The sequence below is a fragment of the Cloeon dipterum genome, chromosome 4 (genome assembly GCF_949628265.1).
Source record: "Cloeon dipterum chromosome 4, ieCloDipt1.1, whole genome shotgun sequence".
Classification (NCBI taxonomy): Eukaryota; Metazoa; Arthropoda; class Insecta; order Ephemeroptera; family Baetidae; genus Cloeon; species Cloeon dipterum.
Genome location: NC_088789.1, coordinates 16,878,862 through 16,897,490, shown reverse-complemented (window position 1 = coordinate 16,897,490; position 18,629 = coordinate 16,878,862). Strand labels below are relative to the sequence as shown.

Below are 18,629 nucleotides of genomic sequence, written 5' to 3'. Positions count from 1 at the left end.
TAAACAATGCAGAGGCCGTCAGGCGTCGGTAAAGGGGCCACACACGTGAATTTAATTATATTATCAATCTCTCAAAGGCTATCCAAACGTTCTATAAATTTAAAAAAGTTAATAAATCGAAAATTTTCAGCTTAATAGTCTTCTCGCGGCAGGCTACACGATTTGATTGCTTTGTAAACAATTTCCTTTTAAAATTTCAATGCAATTTTCGAAAACACCTGCAGATTTATATTGTTGAGAGAGCCAACAGTTCAATTGCACGTACACGATCCATGCAGCATGAACGTATATAATCAGAGACAAAAGGCCATAAATTCATTATTCGCGTAGTTCGCTGGGGCAAATAATAATAAAGCCGTGCCGACTGGTGTGACAGAAAACGAACTGCAGAGGTTTGGAGAAACAATCGCTCCTTGTCCCGTCGCCGTCCTTGTCGTCGTCGGCACAACAAGCGAGCGATTCTCGCTCGACAAGGAAGTAGAATTTATGTGTAGTGCGGCGACGAATACGGACACGAAAGCTGCGCTCTATTCAGTCACTTGTGCACCACTCCATTATGGAGAAGGTATCCCGAGCGCAGAGCAGGCAGACAGGTCATACTATGCGTACACACAGGGCACGAATAGCGCGTCTAGCCTACAATCGGGCCGCATTAATCCTGACCCGAGACAAAACCCCTTCGCCTTTGTCAACGCGTTCAGCTATTTTTCGCTGCTCCCCGAATGCACACGTGAGGGCAGGATATCTGGAATTACTTCCGCGGTGTGAGTCTCAATGATACACGCCACTTATGTTGACACTCGACGTTGACAATAAAAGAAAATTAGTCAAAGCTTTAAGCGGATTTAAGTTCAAACAGGAAGAATAAGAAACAAGAAAGGGTTTACAAAATAAGTTAAAGAAATGCTGTCCACAGAAAATTGAAACAATAAATTGTTTTCAATAAATTTCAATCCATTATTTTATTGAAAACGAATATTTTGGACCACATATAATCATCATTAAGTTCCTAAATGGCTGGGTGAATAAACTGCTGATCCAAAGGAAAAGAGTTTTAGACTGCTTTTTAATCTTAAATAGAAGTGTAAAATCAAAGTTTTAGGATTTTAAATAGACGTTGAAATATTTTTTAAGAATTAAAATGTGGAGTTGGTTTATCTAATCCAGAAGAAAATAATTTTTATTGCTAATCAGTTTCAAGAATCGTTTTTTTATTGGTTTTATACATAATGTCATTGTCTTATAGTGCATAATCCATTTGAATGCCAAAAATAGAACTTGCGTAAAATAGTATCCATTTAAATATAAAATTTCGTTATCATTGGCAGCTGCCAAGTCAAATTTCCTCTCTGAATTTCCCAATCATATTAAGGCATAATACACGCGGCGGTCTTGGCTCCACTCTCGCATTGCAGAAGGGGGAAATGAATATCTGGCAAACAACTCGGATGCAAAGCGAAGCGAAGGCTGTTTTCAATTTGGTCGGACTTTATGCAGCAGCACCGGCCAACCAATTCCCCAAAGAGAGAATTTATTTATTTTGTGACCAATATCGACTTCTTGCTTTGCCCAATGTATTAGCGTGCCGAGTGGGTGGGTGGGTTGCATATCTGCTTTTGCCGTGAGTGTGTGGCAGGCTGGCTGCAACGCGCGGTTTGTAGTGGCTCGGAAAAGCAAATATTGACCGGAGTGCTATTGGCAGAAAAAGAAATGAGTGCTGGCTGCTGTGCCGCTGATGCTCCGCTACATAATCGTACAGCCACACACACACACATATACGCGCGCGCTGAGCACAATACCAAGCAGAGCGTTTTTTATATTTATTTTTTGCTCTGCGTCCAGAGAGCTGGCTGCCTCTGAAAAATGAAACTAAGTTTGTGCTTGGTGTGCCCCTCTATGGTAAGAAGTTCTTTTCCTTCAAGGGGAGTTTTTCCCGAATGAATCTGACGGTGCGCTACTGGGTATAATATATTTACATTTGATGGTCACTGAGCCTGCTTGCTGAGATTTATAATGGCTTCTGGGGTCCGACGTGTATACCGCTTCCGGCACAAAAGTCTGCGAATGATTGCTGCCTTTTGCCCCTCCGGTTTTTAGACATCACAATGATGCAAAATTTGGCGTGAGAAGAGACACACAGCACACAGGGTGTGTTTTTGTTGGAATTTTCGGCAGATTTTATTAAAAAAGCACTGGGATTTTATTTATGAGCGTCCAGAAGGTTGAATTATTAGCTTTGGCAGCCAAATTACTCGGTTAACAATTCACAACAGTGTGCGTCCCAAAAATGGGAGGAAACGTCATTTATCGGCTTTTGGACTTAACTAAAAGCCTGAAGTACGCCGTGACCAATCATAGAATAAGGGATTTAGCGCTGGTCTTATTGAGATAGATGCGAAAAGGTCTGGCCTGCCTTGTTGCCGGTGTTCTTGTAGAAATTTTTAAACCAAAAAGAGCCAAAATAACGATTTTTTCGTTTCTGCCGATTTGCCAAACCTAATTCAACAATCATTTTGGCAATGTCAATAATAAAATTCCAATGTTAATTCAAAGAAAATGAATCAATATGCTTATTAATTTATGAGCCTGAAAGTTCCTTTAAAAAATATTCAGTGAGTGTTTCATTTCAAGAGAGTTAGGGCAGTGGCAAGAAATGAAAATGAGAGATACTGCAGGGCCGATTAGAATGAATTTATGCCCGTGCGGCTAGCTGCTTATAATGAGCACAGGCGAGAAGGGTTTGTTTTTAAGCACGCGCGCCCCGGCTGGCTGGTCGTGGTGGACGCCGCATCTTCTCATAAATAATGGTTTTATCTAGCTGCCGGCCGAGCAAGCGGCAAGCGAGCGAAAGAAAGGGCTGCTCGAGCAGGAGGCGGCACGCGCGCGTTTTGCGTTGTGGTCAAGTGAAGAATGACCAGGCGGCGTAATAAGCAGGGATGAGGCTGTTCTTAACACGTTTAATGGAGGGTCGATATTTATTGCGTCCCCTCGTACTCTCGGCTTCTTCTTCATTCTCTCTCTCTCTCTTGTGTATATAAATGCCCCCGATTATATTTTATGCACAAGAAAAAGCAGCGGGCGCACGCGCTTCCTCCCGGCCCTCTTTGTCCGGTCCAGTCGCACGCTTATCTCTGCTGCCTCAGAGCGTACGCTTCGAATTAGGGGCGATATTTGTTTTGCATTCGCCGCTTTGATGGCCGCCAATCACGCAATCAGTCGTTTAAATCTCGAAGCTGCTGGGAATTAAAGCAGGCGTCCAAGTCGTTTAGATTTTCCACGGCTCATTAAGTAGAATTGCATTAAGTCAAACATGGTTTACTCATTCAATTCAAATTGCTAAGGTTGTGATGATCACAAGAATTTGACACACAAACATTGTATACCGCAAATGAAAAATGCTATTGACAGGGATGGAATTCAACAAATCACTAAAATCATGATTTTAATCAGGAAAATGCGCTCTATAACTTGAAAATTTTTGTTTAACCTTGATTTTTATTTACGCAGTAATTAATTAACGACATACCCTTTTATTTATAATTTGAACAAGCTCAGCAAGATCGTATCTCTTCCGCAATGTTATTGCCGAGGCACATGACTGAAGTGCGAGAGAGCAAGTCGCGTGGAGGGATGTTATCTGAGTTGAATGTGTGGCACAACTGCCTTATTCACCCCGCAAGAGCACTACCGCGCGCGGCTATTATCATTATTAACCAGCATCATTTTTTGCTCCGTCCCACTTTTTTACTGCGCACCTTTCGTTCACACTCAGCAGCACCATGCAAGCTCATGAGTGTGAGCAACTGTTTGCTCGGATTAAAAAAGATTAGAGTGACGTAAAAGCGATTAAGCAAAGTCGTAAGTCGTAAACACAGAAATATTATTGCAAAGTGCTCCGAAATGAAGAATTAAAAGAATACGGATAATTGATTTATAATTATTTTATTTTATTTTCTAAAGTAGTCTAATTTGAGATTCGTCAATTTGAAAGTCATGAGACAAAAAATCGGCTCCCATTTTGTCCACCCTTGATCAATATACCACCCCCTTTTATAATCTACAGTGGCCATTATAGGGGGAGTGCGCGCGATTAAACGCACATTGCCGTCCATGCCAACGGTTTAAAAATATCTCTCAAAGCAAAAACCTTTTTTTCTTTTTTTTCCAGATTCATCCGATGATTGCTTCAACCTGGGTGTGATATGCGAGGTAAGCAGCATCTCCGTGCAAAATATTGCGTGCAGAGCAGAAGGCGTTGATTTCGCTATTGGATTATGCAGATGCGCCGAAACTCGTGCCCCTGTCTGCTAAATAATACGCCCTGGGGCTGTCCGCAAGTCACTCCTCGGCGTCTGGAGGAGAGGATGGCCGTCGGGATCCGCAGGTGAAGTCAACTTGAAATGCAATTTGCGATCGTTACCGAGAATAAAAAGTGGAAAACCACAGCCGTGGGGGCTGTAGAGGGCGCTGACCGAGCAAGCGAGAGAGCGAACGAGCACACAGCTTGGCAAAGTTGCGGAGCCGGCGCCTCGGGCCTAAGGCTGATTTCAATTCTAAATTAAAAAAATGGGACAAATGGATATAGAGGGTTTGAGATATTTTCCACGTGAAAAATACTATCTTGCGTAAATACGGCAAATACAAAATTTTGACGTAATTGTAGCGAAGCTTAAAAATACGCTGCTTTTATTTAAACTTAATTAGATACTCCTCAAAAAGTGGAATGAAATAGGTAATTAAAGTCGATTGGAAAACCACTAACAATCTTAGATGAAGTTATATGAAAAACATGTGACTTACCATTAATCTAATATGAAAACACTTCCTACAGAAAATTTTAAATGCAATTCATAATTTTATTGAAAATGAAGATTTTGAACTGTCGTTGGTAACCATGAGCACAAAGTATAAAGGCAAAAATTAAAAAAAGTAAAATCAGTATATAGATACGAATTCTGGACCAGAGTCATTTATTTTTATTTTGGAGGAAGCAAAAATATGCAAAAACCAGGAGCTGTTGCTGAAGGAAAAGTGGCGCGCTTCCGAATGGCTCTCGGCGAGTATTGGGCCGCGCACATCGGCTTCTGGGAAACACACCAATAACTCAAGTTCCTTCCTGGGCGTCCTCTGGGGCTGGGTGTGCAGGCAGGATGAGGTCCTGCACGAGAGGATGCTCCTCGGGCGATCACTCCATCACTCCCCTCCGCAAAATTCCTTTGAGACTCACCTGCTCTGAGCAATGACTCCTGCCGGACCCACCTATTACTCGGCACACGCAAACTTTTCTCCTAAACTTATTAAACTTGAATTAATTATAATTAAAAGTTTATCATCGCCCGTTATTGCATTACTGACTCCACCGCTCTGCAGGCGCATTTCGCAAGCAGATAAGCATAGCGAGAATTTCCCTTCGGCCAACTTTCCGAACGGAAAAGCCACAGCCGGCCGACGGCAGGCAGCCAGGCCCTCGCACTTTATACGCCGGCCTTTTCTTTCGTTTCTCGTTTTCCCATTCCGGTCGCGCGCGCCTGCTGCGAGCTCTTTTCCTCTCTGCAGCCAGGTCTCGCGGGCATTATTTATCACACCTCCTGGACATCTAATTTCGTGTGTTTGTGCGTAGCCAGCGCGTGCCCAGATCGATGAATTATGCGGTATTGGGTAACACAATATGCCCAGTGCGTGGATTTATGACCTTCTTTTGCAATGCGCACTGACACGCCGCGCCAGCCGCCCCGCACGGCTTTGAAAAGTGAGCAGCAGCCGCCGCCGCCGCCGACATCCCACTGAAAATAAAATAAAAAAATCCATTCCGAGCGCGCCGCCGAGCACTGTGCGGACATGGAAATAGATTATTCAATTTGTCTCCCGCTGAAACGGATACTCCTGTGTGTGCTGTGCGCGCAAAAATCCCTCCTGATTTCATTTTTGGAAAATGCTAATGCGTGCCGCTCATCGACAAAAGAGGAGGAAGATCAATCGTGCGGTCGATGTGGCTATAAATTATTTGATTTGTTTCTTTTATCAGCCATGTATATAAAAGCTCATTTCTTTTTTTAACATGCGCTCCACAGTTCCTTTGAAATTGAAAATATCTATTATATTTGGTATAGTGAATGCCGATAGCTCTTTGATCAATGGAATATAATTTGTTATTGAAAAATTAATAAATTTTAACTTGAAACGAAATTATTTGTTACCAGCGGTGTAACATGATCCTCTCACATTCCCACGCGCATTTCCTCGTTAAATAAACGTTGTTTATTGTTCACAGCTCCAACTATAGTGAGATATTTTTTAAAATATATAAGTCAAAAATACAAATATGTGTTAACAAACGAGGACAAAGGTCTGACGAGTGTCATTTTACACTGCAGCGTGAACACGTTAAGAAATAGTCTTACCTGTTTTATTATATAAAGAAATATCTGGAAGAAGAGTGAAAAGTTCAGATTGCCTGCTTTGTTTTTTACTTCAAGTCGTTTCCATGACTCGGGTACACACGTGTTTTTCCTTTAAATTGTAATATGTAACAGCTGTTATTGTATTTCTCTTCATGAGCTTGCATATATATAGTTGGAAAATAAAAGTGTTTATTGCATATTTTTCTCTAAGTTTTGTTTGTAATGAATATTTCCTGAATAGTTTTCCTTCAAAACAAAAACCTTAACACTGTTATGATGACAAGAAAAAACGCGGGAATCTTTTTTTCTATAACAGTATTATTTATTGTACAGGCGCTTTTAGAACTATAGTAAATTAACACATAACTTTCAAGCACTGGAAATTCATAATTTTGCAGTGCCAAATCGATTCCTGAGGGTCGAGACAACCAGCAGCAAGACTTGTCGCTTGACCGCTGGCTATCGATGTGACGCTGCTGTCTCGATCTTACAAATAATATAGATGAACACTTACATCCATTCTAGAGAACATATGCAGCTCGATCCTTTCTCTGAATAGTATGCCAAATTAACCTTTTACAATACGTTGTGACGATTTTTCGACCGAGAGATTCGGCACTCTCTATTCTAATATTTGAATATAAGGAATCGATTAATGTTGTCGAAAATTTACATCAAATGCTACTTTTAATTCAAGGAAGTTATTAACTCCGAAGTGGCTATTCTGCATATATAGATTGTGAAGATGGTCCTCTCATATGCATTTATTTGTATTTCTATCATTTTCTGTTTTTAAATTTATAAAACTCTAAAAACCTAAAAATAATGCTCGTCTTTTAGAAAGCATACAGTTATTATAACTAATTTGGGGTATATTTTTTAAGAAATTATTTTGGTCTGAGGCTGCAGCTAGCTACAAAGGGTAAGATTGTATTTTTTTTTTAATAAAAAATTTAGATTTGCCTTTTTGTAGGCTGGGCTCTTTTGACATTCGCAGTCATTGAACTCCTTGATGCACACACACAGCACCGTGCGCTTCTGCTGACAATGATTGCGATGAGTCAAACACACTCCAGAGGCGCGAGGCGTGACAAAACGATGTGCCCGTCAAGAGCCGAGGCCTGCCGCTGCTTCTTCTCGCACTCGAGTGGCGCGCGGACCAATTAACCTCAGCTGGCGCGTTTCGCAATTCCGCCAATTGACCAGGACGCATGACCTTTTCGACCCCTGGCGCATTACGCGTGAATTTCCAGCAGTGCGTCGAGGATGTGCGAAAAGATGCGTCATTTGGCCAGGAGGATCACCCCTTTCCTGCTCTGCATGCGCCCTCATCGCCGCGTCTGCTGCATGCTTAATTATGAGAGTCCATTTCTTGTGTGATTATTCTCACTCGGAAAACGCCTCCATACTTCAACTAAATTAGCCCTTACAGCGTCACACTCTCTCCATTACACGACAGAGCACACTCTCCGGCCGGCGCAGCGCTACTGCCTGTTATAATGACCATCATCATTTCGCAGCCGCGCCGCGCCGCTTCTTCTATCAACCAACCCTTCGGTGCCGCCGGCTCCGCTGCTGCCAACGTCGTTCGCTCCAATTTTTAGCCATCAGAGCAGTGTGCAGTGATAAAAAGCTGATGCTTTTTGCCTTTTTCTTTCCGGGGGACCCGACTTTGCTGCGGGGGAAGGACACACCCCGGAAAAACTTCTGTGGAATCGTTTTCACACTTGACGAATCAGTCAAAATTCTTCAAAGCTCGAATACACGCGTGTACACATTTGGAACGGGAGTTAAGAATATAAACAAAGGTTAACAATTCATAGAATGGTGCAATTTTTAATTAAAAAGTGGAAAGTTTGGGTAAAATTTAGGCTGATCTAAATTTTGTTGACAACACACCTTTTTCATTCATTCATTCATTCATTCATTCAATGCGCTCATAAAATTTCAGCAAGATAAAATTTAAAATTACTCTCATGACGCAAAAGGCATTCAGAGTAACATAAACTTTGAGGAATCAACAAACATTTTTAACAAAATTTAATTTTAAATAGGGTGATTTATTTATAGATGATATTTATGAAGTAACCTGATTTCTAAAATATTGTTCTATATTTATGTTCTCAAGCAACAAGGACTTTTCAAAGTTTTTTTCTGCATTCCTGTGTAAATCTGCAACGCACTCTTTTCAAATTGTTTAGATCAAAGCAGTCCATGATAAAAAACGAACCAAATAAATAAGAACGAAAAGAATTTCCGCATGGTGTATTGCTCGAAATGAATATGCGCCCGTTGGAGTGCCAAATTCGCTAATAAAAGCTACCTTTGCGACATTCGGTAGCATCTTCCCAGGCTAAAAGATTTCCAACATCTGCTTTCCAATTTTCCGCTTCACATTGTCCATCTCGTAAATTTTCACACGCTGCGTTTGTCTCCGAGAGTGCGTATACCCCTTTTTATGGGTAGGAAAATGCACCAGCAGCAGCATCCGCACTCACCCCGATATATATTTTTCATGCCGCGCGCGCAGACGAGAACACGGCAACCCTTATGGATGACTAACTTGCTTTCTCATTTCCTTTTGTCCATCGTGCAACCCTTTTTGTAGGAAAACATACCTGCGCGAGCGACCCTCTCTCTTTTTCATCTCATTCCTAGACAGATCATATTTTGCGTCACTTTTTTACCCCGTACGAGATGGATCGAGCGCGTTTGCACCCCTCTAGTTGATCGAGAGGGTGCAGAGGGTGCGCAGGGCTGAATTTAACGGTTAATTTTAATTGTTCTGCTCTTGAAATGTTTGTGCAGACGAGTTAGGCTATATGTCGAACAGAGCTATCAGGCGGCGCAGCATATGTTTTCGGGGAGTCTAGCTCGTTCACCTTTCGGCCGTTGCTCTCTCCAAAAGATCAGGGGATAGCTATTAAAGCGTATGGTATCGATCTGTCATTTAGGTTAAGGACCAGTTCCCCCTTGAGGTGTGTACTATATTTAGAATAAATTATGGATGGTTCAACTCTTTGAAGGTCGTCACTCTTTTTAATTTAAAGTAACACGGGCGTTAGAATTTTGAGACAGAATCTCAATTAATACCTTGCGGGTTGATTTCGGTTAAACAGTCGAATCACTAATAAATCAATCAAATATTCAAGTTTTGCATGATTTATTATTGTCGTTAGTTAATTTATTTTCATGGATTTAATAATTAAACAAAGTCTTTTACTTTGCTTTTTTATAATATTTCACTTTTGATTTTCCTGATTTTTTGATATATCTTATTGTTGCTGCATAATTATTTAGGAATGACTCGATTAAATGGGTCGCGTGGGTTTGTCGAGCTCTAAACGTTGTAATTTAATTCTCAGAAGAGGCTATTCAGTCTCTCGCTGCTCCTAAGAGCTCTGCACCGGCGCACCCTTAATAAACGCACACACGCACCGGCGAGTATTCTTTTTCTCGCACAACATTTGCATTTACGGAAGAGACAGACGCGAGAGCGCGTGGTGCGCACACAATGATATTTGCCTTTATTCTTAAGCAAATAAATTTCGCCTCTTATTATTTTATCCCCGAGTTAGAGGGAGTTTTTGTGTTGTTAGAATATTTTCTTAGCTCTCCATTGAGCTGGCTACTGCCGCGAGCGGCCTCGCTATACTCTTTCTGCGCTCCTGTTTATTTTTAATTTTTTGTTCCTTGCGTACGCGCTTGTTAAAGAGCACACCGGTGTGCTGTTTTCATTTGTTTATTTACCTCGTTGCCGACAAGATCGATTTTTCTCGGCGTGGAAAGTTATTCTGAGATGAGAGGGTGGTTTGATGGAGAGCTGCTTGCAAAAGCACGTGACAAAATATCGGACTCTTAATTATTTAAAGACATTCTTTGACGAAATGCCACAGGGCGGAGGACATAATTGGCTTGAGGTCAAAGCAAAGTCCACCACGTGACCCAAAATTATCAGACAAGCGGCTGGATGAGAACTCTTTATGATTACGATGGACTTTTTATGTTTGCACAATATTGACAAAAAATATGAAAATTACTTTAATGTTTATTTATCTATGGTATTCATTTCAAAATAAATACACACAAATTCAAATTGTTTTTTTTTTAACAAATGATTGACAAATATTTTTAAGGGAACAAGGTTTAACACACTATTATTAAACTAAGGCTTCAACCCTGTAACTAAAAGTAAAAATCGTCTCCAAAATACTATAATTTGTCTTAATACATATACGTATAGGAAAAATGGTTCCTTCGATGTCTTCAAACAGATATGTTCAGTCTCACTTGTTCAAGAAGATTATTATATACACTCTAGGAACCATCAAATCAAATATATGGCTCTTACATGAAGTTAAATTACATACTCAACTAACGCTTTGATCAGTCTTCTTCGCTTATTGAAACTGTGATTCACTATGCATATAGTCTTGTCGAGTTTTTTCACATTAATATATCACGCTCTCCTTTACCGAAAAAACTTATCGCACAGTGGCACGAATCAATGTACCAGCCTCGTGTCCAGTATTTTCTGTTCTTCACCAATGCTGTCATTTTAGGCGATACAATATAACACATAGAATATGATATATTAATTACATTTCTGTTTCTTAGCTACACAATCTTGGAAAATACCTCATATCCATATTAAGGTAAAATGTTTCCTACTAAACACTGTATAATGCTATAATATTTGAAATACAATTAATTTACAATGGCTACTGCCACTGGCACATTGGTGAACTTCAAGGTTTCCATGCTCAAAGAAATGAAATGTATGTATTTTCCCGTATCTCCAGTCTGGTCTACAGCTGGACCATTTTATCACAGTAAATATATCAAATATTATAAAAGAAGTTTCTTATTTGATGTGGGCTCACTTTTTTGGTAAGGCCGTTTTGATTTGACTATCAAACACTTCCAGGAAGCTGCAGATGTAGATTTGTTGAAAATATGTTCATTGGTTAAATTTCTTCCTGAGGTATTCCGACAGCCCAAGTTATAAACTAGTTTTTAAAAAATTATTGGCTGTTACATGCAAGTTAAGGTCTGTTAGAAGGACCAGCTTCATCAGGGAGGTGCTCTTGATTCGGAATAATGGGTTTTTCATCGGCATTCGAAATATCAAAGATCCAAAATCTTCAAATTATGTTAGTCCATCCTCATTCAAAATCTTCCATGTATTTTGCCAGTTCTTCATCATTCAAAGTCACAAGAAAAGAAGGTTCAAGCTGAATTTCATCACTAATGGGCAAAGTGCTTTCGGGCAGAGGCAGCGGCTTGTTGCGATCAACCAAACTTTGGCTTTTGTGTGCTGCACAAAAATCTTGCAGATACTGTCCAAAAGAACAATTTTCCTGCAAGTATATATCAGATGCCGATGGAACGTACTGCTGCCCCACAGGTGAATTTTGCAGCGGTGCAATCTGTTGATACTGCTGCTGTTGAAGGGGCATTGCTGATTGCAAAATTGGTATCTGTTGCATTTGCAGATTCTGTCCTGGCATCTGCTCTCGTGGTGATTGAATTGGCTGAAAGTTCTGTGTGTACAATCTGGGAGGTTGCTGATAGTTAATTTCTTCACCTCCACAATTGAAAATTGGATTTGAGCAGAACTGTGCATTGTTCTGATAGTGCGACAGTTGTTGCTGCTGGGTTCCAGAGCTGTTTTCGTTGGACTGCTGCGTTAACCACTGGAGGTCTGTGTCCTGCGGAGAAGAATAGAAGTTTCGTTGATCTTGCTGTGGGTAGCTCTGAATCGGTGGAACATGATATGGTTCAACCCTTTTTTTGCGCCTGGACTTCTTCTCAGTGCCGGTTCTCCTCTTGCGGGTATTCTTTTCAAGCATTAATATATCATAGTCTATGCTCCACCAGGATGTCTTAGCGGGATTCTCATTTGGCGTGCGTTTAAAGAAATTATGCAGCGATAGATTGTGCCTGATGGAATTCTGCCAACCATTATCTCGTTCAGCACTCTTTCCAGCAAAGTACGGAACGTTTGTGATCAAATAGTCATAAATGTCTGACAGAGTGAGTCGTTTGTCTGGCGAAGATAATATAGCTTCAGTTATCAATTCCGCGTAGCTCTTGTTGCCCCATTCGTTATTACGACTTGTGTTCCTTTTCTTATGGCCAGTGGCAATGGGCACATGGGCGTCGTCGACCTCCTGGATAACCTTCTCGTTAACTTCCTGCTGCTGTTGGTGCTGCTGCTGCTCATGTGGCTGCTCATGCGGCTGCTGTTGGTGCTGGTGCTGGGGCTGCTGTTGGTGCTGCGGCTGCTGCTTCTCATGCGGCTGCTGTTGGTGCTGCTGTTGTTGATGCAGCTGCCTCCCTTGTTGATGGTAAGATGGTTGCTCCTCTGGTGCAAATTGGTCCTGATAGCAAATAAAAAAAATATGAAATCGTTTTCAAGGTAAGCGTATATGTATGGAAGAGTTAAAATTGTTTTAGAGCTAAATTTTAAAAACACACTAGAATATAGGACTGTTCTCTTCGGCCAACACGACCCCACCAACCCTCGTTCTCCTCCACTTCTCTCACCGAGAACGGTGGGAATGGGCAGCGGGAGCGCGCGAATGACAAGTGGCACGAGATGGAAAAAGAAACTTGAAAACCCCTGTCGGACCTTGCTTTCGGGGCGCGGGAACGACCCGGGTAAGACGCAAGAACTCCGTGCGATAGAAAGCGCTTGGAACTAAAACTCGAAAATACCGCTCGGCCTCGAAACGACGCCTCTCGGGCTTGCTGCGCCCACGACAGGACAATGGTCATTTGGCGCCTTCCATCCTGCGGGCACCTGACTGTCGAGACAATCCCGCTGCAAGGGATCGTACTTTGCTTATTTTCCATTTAGCGTGACTCATATTGAAAAAAGTCCGTAAAATCCCGAGCGGAAGTTGAGAATCTTGAAAAAGTTGGCAAAGTGTCAAAATGGTCGGTGGCTTTGGAAAAATCGTGAAAAGTTGATCTGGTACTGATCTATCAGAATGCGTTACCTTGAAAAAGGTCATCAGGGTGGGTGGTGTAGAATTTGGCCTAGCATGGCTTAACTGTGCTCGAAATCAATGAAAAAGCATAAAAAACCGGCCGTGGAGAGGATCTCAGGTTGGGGTTCCCTTAAAAAGGTCGTTAGGGCATCTCAGTTAAACGTCGAAAAAAGACCTATCCGATGAGGGGTCTTGGTCGACAATACGATGAGTGGTCGGATGTAAATAGAAAGAAAACAATTTTCGCGTGCACATCACATGACGCGAAAGCCGGCAGCGAAGATCAATCTAGGGGTGTAAATTGCGCAAACCGACCATAAGAAAGGCCGTGTGCACGTTGCACATCTCCACGAGTGCAAAACCGAAAAAAATCGTAAAAAAATGCATTTTAGATAAGGCACAGTGGCCCAGCTCGAGATTTCAGTTATGGTTATCTCCCCAGGGATGATTCAATCGCATAAAGGGAAGGTTATCCAGGAGGTCGACGGCGCCCATGTGCCCATTTTCGATGGTCTGTGGCCATAAGAACGCGCGATAAACTTTCAGCTATGATAATAACAGCGGGCCCTGAGCTCAGGTGGCGCAACCTGGCGAGGTCACCTGCAAATGATTATTCGCGATAGGGCCCAGGAGGATCACCAAGTAGCCGGAGGCTATGCCATCCCGTTGGAATAACTTGTTGAATAATTAAATACACATACCTGATAAAAATTAGATGGTTCCGCTTCCAACTGAATTTGCGGCTGTGTTAGATGTTCATTCCTTTCTTGAGGATTTGCCGTTGGAGGTGGTTGCTGTACATCTCCATTGGTCATTGCCTCAAAATGTTGATTTTTGGAATCGTGATTGACTTCAGGCTGTACCATCGCGTATATGAAGTAAAGTCACCGTGAAATTCAATTTAATATGATGCTAGCTCATATTAACAACACTCCGTAGTTCAGAAATAATAATAGCTCAGGTGTAAACACTATGCAAGAGTAGTTTAACTTTCTTTGAGAAGGGACGAACTGTCACCAAAAACTTATTATACTATATATATATTATGCTGTTCAGTAGCCATAGTAAAAAGAAGGGGGGGGGGGCGTGAATAACAGAAGTAATCCGATCGGAAACTAATCATGTTATACCAGAACTGAAATTGTTTTAACAACAATAAATGACAAATTCTTTTACTAACTGACGGTCGAACTCACCCCTTTGAATCGGGCTCTGATCTATTAAACGACCCGCGAATACTATTCATCTAATTTTTGAAATCATTTCTCTACTCTTAAGCAATAATGAAAAATTGAAAAACAAATAAAAATTAAAAAAGTATTTACACAATTTTTGGCTCACGAAAATGGGGAAGGCCAGCGCTCCTGAACCGCTACATATAACTAAATACCTGAATTGAAAGCACACCGGTTAACAATTAATTTTTTGCCGAACCCAAAATTAATATGTGTATAATTAAGTAAATTTTAGAACCTCTGCTCAGCACTTCACATTATGAGCTTACCGGTGGGTTCGCCACGTGCAGATGACTGGGGCCCGCTGTAGAAGGAGCTCGAGCCCCTTGAAACTATTTGAGCATTTTGAGTCACTTTAATTAACCACCTTTTGCCATTTCTGACATTAGCCAGTCCATAATAAATGCCAGAAATATTAAAAGATTTGAATTTCAAATCTATATTTTTCCGATGTATGACACACATATAACTCGCAGTCGCACGTTTTCCGCATTTAGTCTGCTTGAGACGCAATGACGCTTAGGGTTGTAAACGAAAAAGAGCGCAAGAGATAGGCCAATCAGGCAATCTCGTCTAAAATTTGCATTACGACGGTGGTAAAAGCAGCCAGAGAGTTGGACAGAAAATCATCCATTCCATCGAGGCAGACTTGCACGCTGACCTGACCTACCTCACCTATCCCAAGATGTCATAATAACTCACTCGCTGCTCTCTCCTCTATTTCTGCATGCACCCGGTCCAACGAGCTGCCAGTAATGTACACCACTCAGCTCGCTCAATTTGCATAATTGGACTGAAATTTCTCGCAGCTCTGCTCAATGTACTCGCCCAAATACCAATTAATCTAATTATGTCTGTTGTGTTACAAAAAAGCAGCTTGCTTTAATGTTCAAATTTTTATTTCATTCTATAAGATTGGGAAACAATATCTTTAGATACCCATGCTAAATGCTATAAAGTTTGATTTCACTTTAATATAGCATCGAATTGAAAATATGTTTTGCCTTGAAATATAAATAACACCTATTTATCTTGATATTATTTCATTATTGTACACGGATATTAATAATACTTAACTTTCCAAACTGACCGGAATTTCAATTTTTGGAGCATATTTCGTATTAAACGTGTAAGAAGTAGTTACGCAATAATAAATTATTTCAAATTGTTTTAAATTTAACAATTAAAAATAAATTAAGTTGCATATCGGCACAATCAAATTTAGAGATACCATTTAGCTAATATGCTGATGATGAAGAAATTTTCATACTTTTCAGCTTTTATTAATTATTAATTAGTTATTTTAATATCACCATCGGCGTACGACTTAATTACATTTTTGTTTCTTATAGCAGGCAGTTTGGATGATGATATAGGTTTTGTGATACAGTCGAGTAAAATGATGCTTTCTAGTATAACCGAAGAATCACAACAGATATACATTTACAATTTACAGTAACTTTCAAGATGAAAACATTTATAAGAACAGATGAGGAAAAGATAGCCACACAAGAAAGGAAGATCTTGTTAACATTATATGTATATATAGCCCCTCTTTACAATTTTTGTTGGTCCTTTCAAATTCAGACATAGCAGGGGTTTCATACAACTAGTGGACTGTCGTTTGTACAACGGATTGTCGTTTTGCAAAAATTGCCAACCCCAAATCTCGGGTTCTAATTATCAGAATGACAAAAATTACACACCAAATCAATTTCCTATGATCAGCTAAAGGGTTTAGAGGGTTATTATTACAGTCTCATTTAGCAAGCAAACCTTCTTGGACTTCGTTAATGGAAAATAGCCAATTTTGAATTATGAGTCGTGTGCTATCTATGAAAGGCACGAAACTTTGAGTTCCCACACAGAAATGTACACCGCATTATAGCAACCTGTCAAAAGCGTCACTTGGTCATAAATCAATATTTGAGTCTCCTATTATTTTCTATAAGCAAACACAAGTGCACATCGAATCGGTCTTACCTGATTCGGTCTGTCACTTATTAATATGTCAACTAAGAATGATTGCATATACAGGGAGTGACCATTTCTCATCTATACCGAGAAAAATAAATTTCTTTTAGCCGTCAAAGCAGTGTTTTGTATCCCTATGGTCAAGTGGTCACCAATGATGATTTATCATTGAGCAAAAGTATTGAATTTCGTTAAATTTATTGTTTTCCATTAAATTCAATTACCACTTTTATTCCACTATATTCTCATTATGAAATAATTTATCTTATACTTCATAAAAAAGCATAGGTTTACAGGGTGTCGCATACAAAGAAATTAATTTAAGTTTTGAAATGATTTTAAAATTTATTTAACTACATCGAGGTATGGATGCTATTAAAACAATTTTGAAAATCAATTCATCACCCGAAATTGCCTGCTGGCATTTCTCATTTTCGTTTAGCTGCGAAAGGCGACCGCAGGCAGGCAAACAAAACAGCAGAGAGGGATTGGGTTGTTCCTATAGCACCCACACGCACGCACATACCTTGTCCAACAGCAGGCTGCAAATGCGAGAGGATTGATGGAGATTTGGACTGGCAGCCGAGATTTTTGCGGCCGCTTTTGTGTCGCTCCTTATTAGCGGCAGCCGCGGGTGATCGATGGCTTTAAAGCCACAATGCACTCTCGTGCTGTTAATCCTTTCTCCGCGTTGCCGAGGTTTCGAGCACGCACGCACCTTTCACTCACTTGCTCGTAATTACACGCCGGATAAAAATATTTTGGCCGTCACCGGAACGAATTTTCAGGAAAGACTGACGCTTTTCAAAAATCAAACACACAACCCCCTGCATGTCACCTATGCGTGGCGATTGAAAAGGGTTGAATTCGTTTGGCGCGGGCCGATCGGCACACTCGTCGCGCGAGTATCGGTGGCGTCACTTCAAACCAGTTTTCTATACTATAAAAGGAAAATGCAAATAGGTTTGCAATGGACAGAATGAGAAATGAGTCGCCCTCGATTAGATTATAATCTGAAATTCCTTGCAAATATACTGGCTTTGAAAAATGCTACAAAACGATTTATTGAATTTTAATTTCTCCATAATGAGAAAATCAATCAATTTAAAACACAGATAACAGTATTCTTGCCACAGGCAATTAAATCATGATTAAAAAATGATTTTGGTAATTTAAATTTTAGCGAAAATATTTTTCACGTTTTACCGAGCTTTTGAAACTTCTTGTAGCATATATTTTCGGCGTGGTTTTGTATTCAAAAGAGTTGCATAATTAAGGTGCCAGGTGTTGCAGCTGCGTCGGAGCAAAATAAAAATGCGGAATTCGACTCGCCTCCCTCGCCAAAGCGCGAATTAATGAGAAAAGGGGTTGGAGGGCGTGGACTGGTATGACCAATCCCTGTTGTTTTGAACGGCGACAGCTGCTGGACACACGGTCCGAACGCACCCTCGAGCGCGAGCCGAATGGGGGAAACGAGCCGCTCTTACATTTTCATATCAAATGGGGGAAATCCAGCAAGTCAGCTGCTTGCCTCGTTTACTTATTCACGTTTCAAACGCCGTTTAGCAGCCACACGCGACTCTTTCAACGCGTGTTTCTCGAGACAGCTAGAGCTGAATAGAGGAATATGGAAGCAAATATATTTAGTTTTTCAAAAAGGGTTCTAGCATGATGTATGCAAATTTATTTGTTTCACTTCATTTAAATGTGATTCAAATTTTTGCATTTTTTTATGCTTTCTTCGATATAAAATCAAACATAATCTTAAAAGTGTGGCTTAATCATAACAAGAGATTGATAAGTGATCTATTTACGGTTATTTTAGCATTCAGTTAATAACGTATAATGTTTGAAAAATTTAATTTAATTTAAACCGACTTTACTTTAGAATTAGTTATTGATATTACTTGACTTCAGACAAAAAGTAAAAATAAGAGTCGTTTTAAATATAAATAGCGACGAGGAGGAAATTAAAAAAAAAATTGCCAGAGTGGATTTTATTCAAATGTAGCTGGCACTTTTCT

At 40.5% G+C, this 18,629-nt stretch overlaps 1 long non-coding RNA gene across 1 annotated transcript in view; it reads left to right on the top strand.

The window, feature by feature from the left end:
• Window positions 1-18,629, top strand: part of LOC135944102 (uncharacterized) — a 64,542-nt gene that overhangs the window by 7,574 nt on the left and 38,339 nt on the right. Inside the window, exon 2 of the long non-coding RNA XR_010575278.1 lies at window positions 4,169-4,209. This is a non-coding gene — a long non-coding RNA (uncharacterized LOC135944102). The remainder of the gene's footprint in view (window positions 1-4,168; window positions 4,210-18,629) is intronic.